Source organism: Leucopleurus acutus (genome assembly GCF_964270905.1).
Source record: "Leucopleurus acutus genome assembly, chromosome: 1".
Lineage (NCBI taxonomy): Eukaryota > Metazoa > Chordata > Mammalia > Artiodactyla > Delphinidae > Leucopleurus > Leucopleurus acutus.
In genome coordinates, this window is record NC_139142.1 from 167,223,987 (window position 1) to 167,241,136 (window position 17,150).

General features: G+C 42.9%; 1 protein-coding gene across 3 annotated transcripts in view; it reads left to right on the forward strand.

The window, feature by feature from the left end:
• ZNF592 (zinc finger protein 592) overlaps positions 1-17,150 on the forward strand; it is a 55,872-nt gene that overhangs the window by 10,006 nt on the left and 28,716 nt on the right. The window contains exons 1-2 of one of the 3 annotated variants that reach the window (XM_082852584.1): positions 931-3,394; positions 7,683-7,766. The exons of 1 other annotated variant lie outside the window; for it this stretch is intronic. The gene's annotated coding sequence lies outside the window, so the exon portion shown is untranslated. Of the gene's footprint in view, positions 1-930; positions 3,395-6,601; positions 7,362-7,682; positions 7,767-17,150 lie in introns of those variants that run through there. One more of the 3 variants, XM_082852583.1, reaches the window with a different exon arrangement.

Below are 17,150 nucleotides of genomic sequence, written 5' to 3' on the forward strand. Positions count from 1 at the left end.
CAGTGTGTGAGGTCTTATAGATAATAAACAAGTAAAACATAAAGTATGAGAGATGGTGAAAAGTATTACAGAGAAAAACAGCAAAGCTGGGATGGAAGATAGAGAGGTTTGGTGGGGAGGCAGATTTTCTGCTTTAAGTAAGGAAGCCTCACTGATAATGGACGTTTGAACAGAGTTCTGAAGGAGTAAGAGAGGGAGCCATGAATTTATCTGAGGGAAGAGCAGTCAGGGTGGAGAGAAAAACTGGAGTGAGGAGGAGGAAGGTATAGGAGAGGAGGCCAGGGTGGTCCCACTGGGCTTGTAAATCTTAGTGGGGGCCTGAACCGAAGCTCTGAGTGAGATGGGAAGCCCCAGGTGGCTGTGTAGAACCACGATGGACTCCAGCTCTCTTTTTGAAAGGTTTGCCACAGCTGCTGGTGATTGAAGCAGTGGGGCTTCTGCAGGGGCTCTTAGCTTAGAGTGGGCACCAGAGTCTGAATCATCTGGGAACCTTTCCCAGGCCAGCTACTGGGGCCATCCAGGACTCCAGGGTCAGCCGGAGCACAGGTGTGACTTCTGACACTCACTCAGTGCCACTGCTGTTATTCTCTAACCACTGGGTGACTGTCACAGCTTCAGATTCCTGAGACCCACTTTCTTTCTTCTTTTTTTAAAAATTTATTTATTTTTGCTGCGTTGGGTCTTCATTGCTGCTCATGAGCTTTCTCTAGTTGCGGCGAGCAGGGGCTACTCTTCGTTGCGGCACGTGTGCTTCTCATTGCCATGGCTTCTCGTTGCAGAGCATGGGCTCTAGGCACGCGGGCTTCAGTAGTTGTGGCACGAGGGCTCAGTAGTTGTGGCTTGCGGGCTTAGTTGCTCTGCGGCATGCCGGCTTTTCCCGGACCCAGGGCTCAAATCCGTGTCCCCTGCATTGGCAGGCGGATTCTTAACCACTGCGCCCCCAGGGAAGTCCCGAGACCCACTTTATTTCTATTGAGTCAGTCTGCAGGTGGACTTAGAAGTCTGCATCATTAACAAGATTTGGGGGTGATTTTTGAGGCCAGTGGTCCCTGGACTATACTTTGGTCTAAAGACCGTGGTTCCCAGCCCCAGACAACATCAGTCCTCTAGGTTGTTTTCTAAAAAATGCTCAGCCCCACCCCTAAAGATTCTGATTTAATTGGCCTGAGGTGGGGTTAGGTATTAGCACTGCTCCCCAGGTGTTTCTAATGTGCTTCCAGGGCTAGAATCACTAGTCTGCGGGTTAATAAGCCTTATACTGGGTGTTTGAGGGAGAGATTTGAATGGGTAACTGTGAGTAGGAGACTTCAGGCCCTCTGGGAAGCTAAGGCAGGGCCAGTCATGTTGCCAGGAATAACAGGAATCTTCCACAGTAATAAAAACTCTCCAGTTTATGTACTTTATCTCATTTGATTACCTCACCTCTCTGGGCCTTCATTTCCCTGCTTGTAGAGTTAGCAGCTTAAATTTAATGGTTTCCTAGAATCTCTTGGGCTCTTAATCTTTCTGGTGTTGGAAGAACCTCTAATCCAGAACAGTGTTCTAGTACGTTGTTTTCTAATCTCAGTCTTACAACACCCTAAGGTGTGTCATAATTGTGGCAAGGGCTGTAGTGAATGTCTCAATACCAGTTGAAGGAAAATGTGTGCCATATGCAGTAGCACCTTGGGAAGATGAGGATGTTGGGAAACTGAAATGTGAAGTCAGACCTCCTGGTTCAGAATTCCTGAGTGGAAGGGCAGTCTGGTTGTTGGAGGCAAGCAGGAGCCTCAGTATTAGTCTTGGTTCTGGCGAGTTCCCTGTGAAGTGGCAATAGTGTTATATAAACTGTAAAGTTCCTATAAATCCACATGTGTGTATGTGGCCTGAGAGAAGCAGCCAGCCTGGGCCAATGGAGCCTGATTCTCAGGTTTGCCAGCCCCTCTCTGCAGCCAAACTGTGTTATTGGGCACCAGAGATGGTCTGAATAACCCTAAAGAATCCAGTGTCTGCAGGAACTGAGGTTACCCTGGAATAAATAATCAGGCACACTCATTGGAGCACCTCAGAACTAACTTATTTTGGACATCAGATCTAAGACACTCCCTACCCCATCCCCTGGTTTCTGACTTTATCCTCATCTGGACAGCACAGTGTCTGCTTGTTAGTTTATGTTTTGAAATGTGAAGATCCAAATAAGAAAAGGAAAAAAGTTTTCTGTATTTCCCTTCTATAGAATTGGAATAATGAGTTTCCTTCCATTCCCTTGTAAGTTTTTCCATTAATATTGTCTATATCTCTATTTAGAATCCAAATAAATGCTGGTCTGTCAAAGTTAAGACAAATGAAGTCAAGCGAGGGAACGCAGAATTACAGTGAGAGTGAGCAGAATTAGAAAAGAGACTCTTTATTCTGTCATTTGTGGGTACATGCACCTGATGGACTGTTAACTAGTTTCTCCACACAGGCCTCTAAAATTGGAATCTTGGGAGGTTGTGGCCAAGCATTAGTAGTTTCCAAAGTTCCCAAGGTGATTCTGATGTCCAGTTACAATTGAGGACCACTTAGATTAAAAAAAAAAAAAAGGGTCTGCCAGCTTTCCCCATGTCTTCTCTTATTCTCATCCCCTGCTTGGTGCTTGTCCCTTCCCTGTCTCTCCCCCACCTGTGACTTTCCCCCAGCCTACCTTCCCCTTGGTCCCCTTGCTCACTCCTTGATCCTCTGCTTCTTCAGCCCTCCTGAGCTGGAGGATGAGCTGTGAGGAGGGGTAACCGACCTTCACTTGCCCTGTCTCTGTCCCCTGTGCATGCATCCAATCAGCCTGACGTTTAGGGATTCAGTGGTCTGCAGGGGCACTCTGAAAAATTATGAGGTAAAGCTTGCTGGCCACTGAGGTTGGTGGCAGAATGCTTAACAAACATGTGTATTTGCTATGTTTAAGGCAGTGTTGTAAGAGCTTTATAAATATTAACTCATTTAACCCCTATAACCCCCATTTTACTTACGGGGAAACTGAGACACAGAGGTGGAGGAACCTGGCCAAGGTCACATGGCTAGTAAGTAGTAGAACTGGGATTTGAACCCACGTAAAGTCTGGGCTCTGAACCAGCACACTATGCTAGGCGAAAGGGAGAAGATCTGGGACTGGGGATAGTACTATCTTTGACTACATTTGAGGCCCTCTTTGAATTAGGTTTGGAGATTCTTCTCAGGGTCTGACCTACACTTTATTATTATTAACTTACTTTAATTACATTTGCCTTCAGACCTATTAAAAAACATTTTATTTTTCTTCTTTCCTTAGGTGGTGTTTGGAAACTAGACCATGTGCCTATAGGTAGAAGTTATTCCTTTCTCCACAGCTGTACACTCCCAGCAATACTCACCACACCCTTGTTTTGAGAACCTCACTGAGGTATGATGTCTAGGCTGACCTGAGCTGGCCTTGAAGAGCTGAGAGTTTGGACACAAGTGGTTTTTTTTTTTTCAATGTTCCTTGGTAGTTATCATTATTTTTAAAAATTGTGGTAAAACATACATAAGAAAATTGACCATTTTAACCATATTTTAAGGGTATCCAAGAATTTTTTAGTAGTGTTTTTGTTATTATTTTTATTGAAGTATAGTTGATTTACACCATTTTAACTATTTTCAAATGTACTGTTCAGTGGCATTAAGGATATTCACATAACCATCACCACCGTCCATCTCTAGAACCTTTTCATCATCCCAAACTGAAACTCTTCACCCATTATATAACAACCCCTTTTCCTTTCTCCCCTTTATCCCCTGGTAACCACTGTTCTACTTTTTGTCTCTATGAAATTGACTGCTCTAGGTACCTCATATCAGTGGAATCAGGCGATATTTGTCCTTTTGTATATGGCTTATTTCATTTAGCATAATGCCTTTAAGGTTCATCTATGTTTTAGCATGTATCAGAACTTCATTCCTTTTTAAAGGCTGAATAATATTCCCTTTTATATTTATGTCACATTTTGTTTATCCATTCATCCATTGATGAATACTTGGGTTGTTTTCACCTTTTGGATATTGTGAATAATGTTGCTATGAACATAGATGTACAAATACCTCTTTGAGACCCCTTTCAATTCTTTTGGGTATATACCTAGAAGTGGAAGTGTTATATCCACTATGTGTAATTTTTCTTAGGAACTGCCATGCTGTTTTCCATAGTGGCTACAGTACATTCCCACCAGCGATTCACAAGGATTCCAGTTTCTCCACCACATTCTCACCAACACTTGCTATTTTCTGTTTTGTTTGATAATAGCCATCCTAATGGGTGTGATCTTGGTGGTTAGCTAGTTGCACCCATAGAGTCCACTATCCAAGAGTCTGGTTCCTAGTGTGCTGAAATGTGCATATGTAGAGAAAATAACATGATAAACTCCCATGTACTCCTCATGCAGATCCAACAGTTATCATTTCATGGCCAATCTTATCTCATTTATACATGCCCTCCCTGCTCTCTTCCTCCTGCCCTGTGTTATTTTGAGGCAGATCCCAGATATCACATCATTTTATCTGCGAACATTTCACAGATAATATCTTAAAAAGATATTCCATTTTTTCTGATGGTGGAAGGGCACATAGGGATGTCCTTTGAACACATTATTTTCTGTCATTCCCTTGGATCACCAGGGACATATGCAGTGGGCACACATTGCAGATACCTGGATGTTGGGTCCGTTGCCATGCTGGGTTGTTGGTGAAAAGCTGCCGTGGCTGGCGCCCTGCTTTCCTGCAGGAGGCTGGCTGTACTTGGGTCTGAGCAGTCATGGTGAAAGAGCGCACCCAGATCTCTTTTGAGAGGGGAAGGAGAGAAGAGAGAGGAAGAAGGGGATAAAGAAGAACATCTGTGAGGGAGACAAGAGGGGGGAAGAGAGAAAGGGATGGAGGAATGGAGAGAGGCATGGAGGAAGGAGTAGGGGGAGAGAGAGGAACAGGAAGGAGAAGAGTGTGTGTGTGTGTGTGTGTGTGTGTGTGTGTGTGTGTGTGGAGGTGTGGAGGTGTGAGAAAAAGAAAAGTGGAGTGAGAGTAAAGTACCTGGGAGAGGCATCCTTTACCAGGCCCTTGACTCAGCAGCTCCTAAACTCCTTAGTGACCTAAGGGAACTGAAGAGACACCCCAATACTAATAGTACATTTGGCCCCCACCCCAACCTTTTAATTTCGGGATATTTGGGACTGTGGTTTGCCTGTGGTAGATGAGATTGGTGGCACACCCAGAGCCACCAAACACAGGGGTACCAGAGCTGGGGAAGGAGTGATCTGCGGAATGGCCACTTTTTCTTTTCTGGGGCCCTTTTACTCGGGGAGTGGAGACTTGGTTCCCAGCAGATCTGAGGCTACTGGCTTCCTACCTAAATTTGGGGATCCCTACTACCAAGAGATGATGCTTTTACAAAGTTCAGTGGGGGGAAACTCCTCAAGGATGGTGTGTGAACAAGAGGAGTCCTGTCTCTCTTTTTTCTGTCTCTGGGTCTTGTTCCCTTTTAACAAAGTGCAGTGTCCCTTAGTGCTGAGCTCTGTTTCAAGTAATGAAAGGAAAAGGGGGTACTGGTTACAAAGTATCAGTTTTTATCTCAGTTCTTAGCTCTGCTTAAACTTTGTTGCCTATGCCTAGTTTCCACTTGTATCATCCCAGTCAGTTGTACAGTCTTTTATAATCCCAATTCCTTTCAGTTCTATCCTCTTTTCTTCCTTTTTATCTTTTCTAAAAATCTAACAGCTTTATTGAGATGTAATTCACGTGCCATACAGTTTACCCATTTAAAGTGCGTAATTCAATGGTTTTTGGTATATTCACAGAGTTGTATCCTCTTGTCTTAAGACTCAAGACCACCTTGTGTTCTCCTCTTCCCTGCGGTTCTCAGAGCTAGCCTTCCCCCTCCACTGGCGTCACACTGATCCAGTCCTCAAGACAGATGACCTTATTGTGGGGACAATGGCCAGTAGGCACTTAACACCAATAAAATATAATATTTAACTTAGTCCTGCAGGGGCCCAGGGTTCATAGACAAGTGTGACTTCAGATAGACCCTTTCCCACTGGCAAGGCCCCATCACCACTCAAGGTCTCTCTATTTATAAAAAGTTTTCAAAAGCTAAATACAAACAGTGTAGCAAATTTGCCAGCTGCTTGACTGGTAATAAATTTGCTTAGGAATCTGTGACTATCCTTGAACAATCTTCGTTCTGGACAGATGAGCCTGTCACATCATTCCCCCTTTCTAATGGTGGATTACCGTCTAGTAAACATAGTGGAGCTTACACACAGAAAATAAATAAATGAGCAGTTATATAATGTGTCAGATGCTATAAGGGCTGTGAAGAAAAACAAAGCAGACTAAAGGGACAGAGATTGATGGTGAGGGTGGGGATTGGTATCTTATGCACAATGGTCATAGAAGGCTCCTGACAAAGTGGTGTTTGAATAAAGACCTGAAGGAAGTGAGGGGTGGGCCCACAGAGATCTGAGGGGAAGAACATTCCAAGCAGAGGGGATAGTAAGTGCAGAGGCTCTGAGCAGGAGTATGCCCTGCTTGATTGAGGAGCAGTAAGGAGTCTGGAGCAGACTGGCAACAGAGAGGTGTAGGAGACAGAGGGCGGTTAGATCGTCCTGGCCATGTAGGCTGGGGTGAAGACTGGATTTTACTCTGCGTGAGGTGGGACGGTGTTGAAGGGTTTTAAGGAGAGGAGGAACATGATCTGGTGGATGATTTAAAAGCAGCACTCTGGCTGCTGTGTTGCGAGTGAGTAGTAGAGGCAAAGAGGAGAGACAAGGAGACCAGTCATCAGGCTTTTGTGGGAATCCAGGAGAGAAAAGAAGATGGTTGGAGGTGGTGAGAAATGGTTGGATTTGGTTACATTTTGGAAGTAGAGTTGACGGGATTTGCTTATGGATTGGATTAAGGGTATGAGAGAAAGAGAGGACTCAAAGATGCCAAGGTTTGGCCCAAGCAACTGGAAGGACTGAGTTGTCATTTACTGAAATGAGAAAGAATGTAGGAGGAAATCCAAGAGTTAGATTTTGGACATATTAGATTTGAGATGCCTATCCAAGTAGAAATCCAAGTCTAGAATCGAGGGATACCAATTAATTAATGATTCAGTGAGTGCCTGTCGAGGGGCTTATGAAATAGCAGAAGAGAGAACATTTTACTGGTAAGCTACATTAAAGGTAGTTTAAAGGTACTACATTAAAGGTAGAAAATTATGAGGAGAAATAAGTACAACAAAAGGGAGCACAAGGGAGGATGAGATGACTTCTGACAAGGGCAGTCAGAGAAAGTCCCTTTCCCTTCCTTGCTTGTAGGAAGCCTGTGTCCCCTTGATGAGCCTTTGGTGGCACTCACAGGTATGTGGTTGAGAGGTGTTTTCAGTGGGTTGTGGAGGGGAGGGCACTCAAAAACAGGGTCTGGGCCTTCCCTTTGTGTCCTCAGTGCCTGGCGTAAGTCTTGGCATTTGGTAATTATTTGATGGATGAACTTCCCCTTTCTGAGCCTCAGTTCTTCATGTATAAAATGAAGAGGTTGGACTAGACCAGTGCCCTGGAATCACCTGGGAAGCTTTTTTAAAAAATGCAGGGAATCCATCCCAGGCCTACTGAATCAGAATTTCCACAGTGGAGCCTGGGATTCTGTGTTTTAAAGTCACTCCCCATGTTATTCTTTTGCAGTCAGTCCAGCAGCAGTCTGCAGACGGGCATTTGGAAGCCACTGGACCAGGTCATTTCTGAGGTCCACTTCAGCTCTAACATCCTGTGAGTCTTGTTAGAATGCTTGCAATGCAATTCTGTTCTTGGGAAATGGAATTTTTGTTTGGGGTGGAAGGGCTTAGACAGGCAGAAGAGAAGCTGCCTTTGGGTGACAGACATCTTGGGCAGGGCAGACAGGGACAGGTGTATCAGCCAGGGTTTGGAGAGGCTTTAAGGAAAGGTTCTGGGAGGGGTGGGAGCAGTGACAGCCCCCATAACATTGGGAACCAGGTGTGTTAGGCCCTGGACATAGAGGTAAAGGATATGACCCCAATTTTCGGGAGACTCACAGACTGATGAGAAAACTTAGGATCCCAGCCTACTGTGGGAAGTGCTGCCATAGAGGAAGGGAGGAAGGGAAAGGCAGAGGACTCAGAGAAGGCATCCAGGAGGAGGGGCCCTGGAACAGGAGCTTGGGGATGAGGAGTTCTCGGGCAGATTTATGTTAGGGGCCACTCAGGAGGAACAGCTCAAGCTCTGACACCAGTGACTGAAATGTACCCTGGGAAGTGGCTGGAGAGGTGGACACAGACCAGATGGGAATGGCTTCTGCACGCTGGAAGAAGAGTTTACTTACTGAAGGTGATGGGGATTTTGAACTGGGACGTCTCTGTGATCAGATAAGTGTTTTACAGCAACCATTCTGGCAAAATATACATTGGCAGGACTAAGACCAGATAGAGGAAAAGACAAGTGAAACGCTTTGTTGTTTTGCCTGGGTCTGTTGGGGCACCTGTTTTCTTGTATACTGCTGAGAATCTCTTTGGGCTGTTCTTTGCTAATGATTAGAATGCCAGGTGCCTCATGAAATGAAGCATTGACCACTGATTGACTCAGAATGTCTGTGACTTGGGATCACTTAGACCTATAAGAAGGCCTCAGATGTGTATTCAGGAGGGCAGTAGTATATATGTGGCAGAGAGTCTGCTTGTCTACTTTAGGACTTAAGTTTTATGTAGAAATCCAATAGTTCTAGATTAATTTGCCCAGCTGTTGTAGCCTAGCCTGTTCAAGGTCTCAGAGACCCTTCAAGTTAGTTTAATTTTACATATTAAACCAAGGCCTGCCTAAGATCCTTACATAGGTAATTGGTGACAGCATAGGGGTGAAAGCTAGCTCTCCGTGGTTCACAATTTCTTATTCTTTTAGCTCTACTGTTCCCAGTCTGGGGCTTCATTCTGGGTCCAGGAACATGGAACTCTTTTTTTCTGTTCCCTTTGATCCAGCTAAAGTTTCACTGAGCTCCCTTCTCTACCACCCATAGAAGCAGTGTCTCTTTCTGATCAGTGTTCCAGCCAGAGCCCAGATTGAAGTTCCTGCAAGTCATGGGAGTAGCCGCTTGCTCTTGTGCTTGCTTGCTCATTCTCTCTTTCCCCTTGCCCAGTTTCCATTCCTGGTACAAAAGTTCTCCCACCTGGGAACAAACTCAGGTATTTTCTTAGGGTCTGCTAAATAATCTCTCTCTCTCTCTCTCTCTCTCTCTCTCTCAGTGTCTCATACAGTTTGAGTTATTTTTTGCTTTATTATCCCCTGGGATGTTCCTTCTGAAATAGAAAGCTGGGGGAAATTTTATTTATCCATTTTTATTTATTTATTTATTTATTTTTATAAATTTATTTTATTTGTGGCTGCATTGGGTCTTTGTTGCTGCATGTGGGCTTTTCTCTGGTTGTGGCGAGTGCGGGCTACTCTTCGTTGTGGTGCACGGGCTTCTCATGGCGGTGGCTTCTCTTGCTGTGGAGCACAGGCCCTACGTGTGCGGGCTTCAGTAATTGTGGTACGTGGGCTCAGTAGTTGTGGCTCGCGGGCTCTAGACCGCGGGCTCAGTAGTTGTGGCACGTGGGCTTAGTTGCGCCGCGGCATGTGGGATCTTCCTGGACCAGGGCTCGAACCCGCGTCCCGTGCATTGGCAGGCAGATTCTTAACCACTGCGCCACCAGGGAAGCCCCTATTTATCCATTTTTAAACTCTTAACTGTTATAACAATAATTGAACACAGTTTATGTCAATATCTACGCCATATTCAGTCATGTGGGGCAGTAGGGTAAAGAGTTCACCTACAGGTTGTAAAACATACATACTCATCCTTCCTTCTAGTCCTCATCCAACAAGGTGGCAAATAAAAGGAAACAATTTTGTTGTTTCACAGCCCAGTGTTCCCTAAATCATGTGGTCTTTCATTTTCATCATATAAATCTGTGATGTTATTTGTTTCCTTGTTTCATTAGACAAAATATACTGAATAGAGATCAGACTTTTCTTAAATTTGGAGTGTCTCTGCCCCCTTGATGTTCTGTTATTGCTGAACTTAATATTATTAAGAAAAACAGGTGGGGCTTCCCTGGTGGCACAGTGGTTGAGAGTCCGCCTGCCGATGCAGGGCACATGGGTTTGTGCCCCGGTCCAGGAAGATCCCACGTGCCATGGAGCGGCTGAGCCCGTGAGCCATGGCCACTGAGCCTGCGCGTCTGGAGCCTGTGCTCCGCAACGGGAGAGGCCACAACAGTGAGAGGCCCGCGTACCGCAAAAAAAAGAAAAACAGGTGACCAAGTTTAACGTTATTTGAAATTCAGAGGCTTCAGTGCTGAGGGAAAGAAAGCTCATGGATTTAGTAACAATTCCTTGTTTTTAGTTTCTCAGAGCCTTTTAAAAAAAAAATTCTAGATTTGAATAAGTGTGGATGTTACTACATTTATATATTTTACCTTTAACAATATCAGTATATTTTCTGACTAATGGATTAAGTTGTTGTTGTTGGTTTTGGTCTATATCTTTTATTTACTTCAAACTTCAAAAATGCTGCCCTCTGCTCTCTAGTGTTTGAGGTTTGATGAACAAACCTATACTTCAATTATGTTCCCCCTTTCCCCTAAATCTTCATCTCTCTAGAATAAAATAGAGTTCTAATTTTTAGGCTCTTATTAGAAAGCTCTTCCATCTACTCAGTCTCATTTCTCAGGACCTTTTCCAACTCTCGTACATCTTTCTCTCTCTTTTTTTTTTAAGAAGATGTTGGGGGTAGGAGTTTATTAATTAATTAATTTATTTTTGCTGTGTTGGGTCTTCGTTTCTGTGCAAGGACTTTCTCTAGTTGTGCCAAGCAGGGGCCACTCTTCATCATGGTGTACGGGCCTCTCACTATCACGGCCTCTCTTGTTGCAGAGCACAGGCTCCAGACGCGCAGGCTCAGTAGTTGTGGCTCACGGGCCTAGTTGCTCCGCGGTATGTGTGATCCCCCCAGACCAGGGCTCGAACCCATGTCCCCTGCATTAGCAGGCAGATTCTCAACCACTGCGCCACCAGGGAAGCCCTGGTACATCTTTCTTAAAGTGTGGGGAGCCAAAACTGCTCAGCACATCTCTCTGTGGACACTGAGTGGTTGTGAATAAGGGCAGGATCACAAGTTTTATTTTGTTTCCAGTGTCCTTTCTGATAATGCCCAGTGTTTTCTGGGCCTTTTGTGATGAAACATGCAACGTGGTGTCTTAAGGGAACAGTCTAAGCTGATGCTTCTTTATTGAACAGTTTAGCTTAGAACCCATTATTCTAACCATAACCATATACATTCTAGTATAATTGGAATTGCTTTTCCCTAAACGTTCCTTCACATTTGCTTTCACTAATGCTACTTTGCCATAATTTCGCCTATTCATACAGCCTCCTTAGAACTTGTCTTTTAATTTCGCATTTTCATTTCTGGAACAGCTTTTAGGCCATTTGCAGTCTTGAAGGTTTCATTTTATTGCTTCAACAAATATTTATTGACTGCCTAATGGAGAATGCAGTGGTGAATGAGACAGATAAGTCTCTTCCCTCATGAATCTTACAGCCTAATGTTTTTCTCCTAGATTATTGGTTCCCAAAGCATCGAGACCTCCTTTTCAAATTAATTTTTTCATGGACTCTCATTCAGTAGTGGTGTTTTTAATGGCTGGTCGTTGGGAACACATTTGTGGATATGAAGTTGGGTCCCCAATGGGTTGGGAACTATCATTCTAGGCAATTTATGAAAGCATTGAGCTCCAGTCCAGAACTGGTCAATGGGTTAAAAAACACCGTCGTTCATGGTTTTCCATAAATGACAATCACATAAAGACAAACATACATGCAACATGGAATTCAGTTTGTTGTTTTTTTGGTGGAATTTTGGCATTAGAAATTCTGCCTACTAGTTCTGCCATAATCATATTGTTTTTATCTCCTCAAAGAATTCGAATAGGTTAATTAGGCCTGATGAGGCCATTTTAAAATTAAGGTGTTCTTCCCTCCCTCTCACCTGGTTGATATGTTTACTTAACTGTTTGGCAAAATTTCCTGGGCAGCTAGTAGACCCTGTAATAAATACTGGGTATTTATATTCACTTTAACATTGTTTTTAGTTTCCAGATCTTCCCTGAATAGAAACTTACCCTGAGAGGATACAGCGTCAGTCTGCCAGTTCACCCCCAAGGGGGTTGTATGTATCGTAGCATGGTTCCACCTTCTCACCTTTGAGCGAAATTTGCTCTTGGCCTAGGGCTCAGAGAACCGGGGAGCCTGCCTTGTCTGTTGACTAGGCCATTCTAGATCACTGGGTGAGCTCACCATGCGTGGCTCTAGCTTGTTCAGATGCTTCAGGGTAAACCCTGCTGAGTGCTCTGCAGGGTGAGCCATGGTCCCTAGGCTGGTATTTGTGGACATGGGGCAGGGGCCATCACCTCTGGGTCCTGAGGACTGCCCCCAGGCAAGGTAGGCAGGCAGCCGTCTGTGGTTTGCTCTTTCCAACTTCGGCTGCTTGCAACAAGTTGCAGACACTGGTGTATGCTGAAACTTTTTATTTTGACTACACCTTTAATTTTAATTAAGTTGCTTCACCGATTTTTCTAGCTGGCAGTCCCTTGCTGAGTCATGCCAGATGTGCTTAAAGAGTTTTATAGTGATGATTTTTAGAGTCCTCTGTAAGAAGCTCCCCCAATTTTTTTTTAATATAAATTTATTTATTTTATTATCTTTGGCTGCGTTGGGTCTTTGTTGCTGCATGCGGGCTTTCTCTAGTTGCGTGGGTGGGGGCTACTCTTCATTGCAGTGCATGGGCTTCTCATTGCAGTGGCTTCTCTTGTTGTGGAGCTCAGGCTCTAGGCACGAGGGCTCTAGAGCACAGGCTCGGTAGTTGTGGCGCGTGGGGCTTAGGTGCTCCGGAGCATGTGGGATCTTCCCGGACCAGGGCTTGAACCCGTGTCCCCTGCACTGGCAGGTGGGTTCTTAACCACTGCACCACCAGGGAAGCCCCAAGTGCCTCAAATTTTTTTGGCCTGCCTAATTTCTTCTTTTCATAGGTTAAAAATATAATTTAATAAAATTACTTAAGCAATAAAATTTGAAATAAATCGTTTGAATAAATAATTTGAAAATGTAGATAAAAAGGAAAGAAAATAATTTCATTATCTGTTGAGATTTTTTGACATTTTAGAGTATTCCTCTAGGCTTTTTCATAAGAACTATGTATAGTAAAAAAATTTTTTTTGTTTTAAATAAAGATTGTACTGTGTGTACACTTCAGTATCTTTTTTCTTCATTTTAGGAGCATTTCTCATAGTCTTAAATATTGATCTATAATGATGCCTAGTATTTAATTGTGTAAATAGACCATAATTTATTGAACCAACTTCCTATTGTTGGGACTTTAGGTTGTGTCTCATTTTTTGTTATAAAATAATTTTGTTATAAATAATTCTGTAATGATTATTTTTATCACATGCATCTCTATTTCCTTAGGATAAATATCTGGAAGTGGAATTATTGAGCCTTATGTATGTATTGCTAAATTGCTCTTTAGACAGGTTGTATCAATTTCTATTACTTTCAAAATGCTTATCTTGCTACATCTCTGCCAACACTGGGGATTATTAGTTTTTGAAAACTTTGGTCAATTTAATAAGCCAAAAATGTTTCTCATTATTTCAATTTGTGTTTCTCTAATTTTTTGTGAGGTTGCAACTTTTGTTATGTATGAATTGTCCATTTGTGGTTGTTCTTTTTTTAAGTGCCTGCTCATCACTTTTGCTTATTTTTCTAATATGTTGATTATCTTTTACTAACTACTTTTTAAGGGCCTTTTACATATTAATAAAGATATTAATGATAGTAATTATTATATGTTGCAAATATTCCTTTTGGTTGTTTGCTTTTTAACTATGTGTTGGCAGGTTTTTGATGAATAGAACTTTTAATTGGTAGTCTTTTTCTTTGCAGTTTCTCCTTTGCTTTTTTTTTCTACTTTTTTTTTTTTTTTTTTTGGCTGCATTGGGTTTTCTTTGCTGTGCGCTGGCTTTCTCTAGTTGCGGTGAGCAGGGGCTACTCTTTGGTGCGTGGGCTTCTTATTGCGGTGGCTTCTATTATTGCTGAGCATGGGCTCTAGGTGCACGGGCTTCAGTAGTTGTGGCGCACGGGCTTAGTTGTGCCGCGGCATGTGGGATTTTCCCGGACCAGGGATCGAACCTGTGTCCCCTGCATTGGCAGGCGGATTCTTTTTTTTTTTTTTAACCTCTTTATTGGAGTATAATTACTTGACATTGTTGTGTTAGTTTCTGCTGTATAACAAAGTGAATCAGCTATACGTATACATATATCCCCGTATCCCCTCCCTCTTGCATCTCCCTCCCACCCTCCCTATCCCACCCCTCTAGGTGGTCACAAAGCACCGAGCTGGTCTCACTGTACTATGTGGTTGCTTCCCGCTAGCTATCTATTTGACATTTGGTAGTGTATATATGTCAATGCCACTCTCTCACTTCGTTGGCAGGCGGATTCTTAATCACTGCACCATCAAGGAAGTCCCTCTCCTTTGCTTTTATAACAGGGTACATTTTGATTAACTTCTACTTTCTACTTATAAACAATGCGATATTTACTTTAGAGCAGAGTTTAAAGAAATACAGACACTTGGGCACACTGTGAGTCTTTTTTAAAAAACTATTTATTTATTTATTTATTTGGCTGCACCAGGTCTTAGTTGCAGCGTGCAGGATCTAGTTCCCTGATCAGGGATCGAACCCGGGCCCCCTGCATTGGGAGCGCGGAGTCTTATCCACTGGACCACCAGGAAAGTCCCCCACTGTAAGTCTTTTAACAGTTATCGATTGCTGCTGATTTTGGTTGTCCTTACTAGGGCTAAATAGAAAACAGGATTTGATCTTTGGCTTTTAAAAAGTATCAGCCTTGGTATTTAAAATTCAAAGGTTATAAAAGTTTTTCCTGCTGCTGATGTTGAGCTGCCACACCATTTATTAGCTCTGATTTTCCTAGCAAAAGATACCTTTTGCTCTGACCTCTGACCATTCTTGGCCAATCCCTGAGATTTCTCTGTGTGGAGAACATCATTACTTTCATGTTGTATCTCTCTGCTTCAAGCCTCTGTGACTTGGAGTTAAACAGTAGTAGGCTTCTCGATAATCCTTGCACACACTGCCAACTACTACCCCTCCTCCCCCACAGGCTTTTCCCAGCACCTTAAGAAGACTAATCTATTCCACCCTTCTCCCTCAATCTTTTTTTCCTAGACTGAAGGGGGGTGGGGGGGAGTTGGAGATAAGCTTATAAAGCAAATACCACATAGGTGTTTCCTTATAGTTGGGATCAGCCTGCAAAGTAGTTCACTTGGTATTGGGATGCTGATTGCTTCCAGTGATATCCAGTATATTCCCCTCGCTTATGAGCTCCAACAGTTTTATTCCACCAAACAATCATTTGTTGTCCAGAAACTTTACATCTCATTTCAGCGAGATATTCTGCCCACTCATATTTAGTTAACTGGTATTTCACTTTATTAGTATCTACCATAATTAGATATCTTCCCAATGGGGCGGTCTGTTTCATTTTCCGTGAGAACTCTTTAGAAGGCAGATGTGTTTTGTTGGGGCTTGGTGGGGTGGGACAAGAAACCAAACCTGCAAGCCTGTTGATCCCATGGGATGGCAATAGATATATCTCTGCCAGCTGTTCCCCTGTGGTTCTAATTTTTGTTCTTTTCTTTATTTTCCCTTTTTAAAATTATAAAGGCAGTCTACCAGCACACACACACAAAAGTTGTGAAAAATTAACACACCAGTGATCCCACCACCCTGCATAAATTACTTTTCTCTTTTAATCTTGGCTCAGATGGATACTTAGTTTTACATTGTCATAGTTTGACAACATTTTTGTATGTGTTTTTTATTTTAATCTTAACACTGTAATTTTTCATGTTGCTACATAGATTTCATAATTGGGATTTTTAATAACTACATAATAGTCTATCAGTTACTTAACCATTCCCTGTCCTTGGACATTTAGATTCTTTGTGTGTATGTGGGTGTCTCCTTTTTGTGTTGTTTTAATTTTGTGTTGTTTTAATAATGCTGTATACTTTTGCATATAGCTTTTGGGAATTTTTGTTCTTAGGATAAATTTCTGGCAGTGGGGTTCCTGGACCCAAGGATTTGCCCCTGATCTGGTTCTGTGCAGCTACTGTACTGCTTTCTAAAAGAGTTGTGTCAATCTGCATCCACAAAGGCTTTCAGTACAAACATGGTGTAGGAAGTACTTAAGCAAATAAGGCTCTGGGATGCTGAAGCAGATGCAGGATTTATGGGCTGAACAAGGGAGATAGTGGGTTTTTTTCTTCCTCTTTCCAGCAGGTTTGAGCCAGGCAGCTTCATGTCTTACCTGAGTGTGAGTATTTTAGTAACTTCCTAAGGGAAGGCCTCTTTCGTAGGGCCTTGGGTTTCCTCCTTTGCAGTAGTTTTTGTAGCTCTGCTTCTACAGATCATGAAGGAAACAGGTGGATTTTCTTTCCTTTGTGTATTAAGTTAAAATAAAATTTAGGGCTTCTCTAAAACTATTCTCTGGCCAGTTTGATAACTGTGTGTTTCTTTGAGAGTCACCCTGTCCCTCAGGTTTAGTGATCCATTCACCAACCAATAACAGATTTGGGGTGAAAATTAAGGAATCAAGCAGACACTGACTAGAGAAAAAAATACCTAGGGGATGACATAATCTGTTAGAGTTTGTTTAATCCTGGCAGTGGTAAATCATTTTGGATTTGCTTGGATTCATGCAGCAAAAAGCCAAGTTATACAAAGTTAATGATTAATTACTAAGTAAATTAGCAGAAGTTATAGCCAAGTCTCATATGAATCAGAAGTTTTCTAAAGAACGGAGGTGCTGAGCCATGCTTTTTTTTTTAAAAGGGCTGAGTGATTGGTTTTTTGCTAATGCTTATGATCATCGAGTGATGATATTCTCTGAGAAATTGAGGGAGTGTGGTGTGAGTGTACCCTCTTTTTGACTCTGGAGTGTGGTGTGAGTGTACCCTCTTTTTGGCTCTGGAGTGTGGTGTGAGTGTACCCGCTTTTTGGCTCTGCAACCAACCAG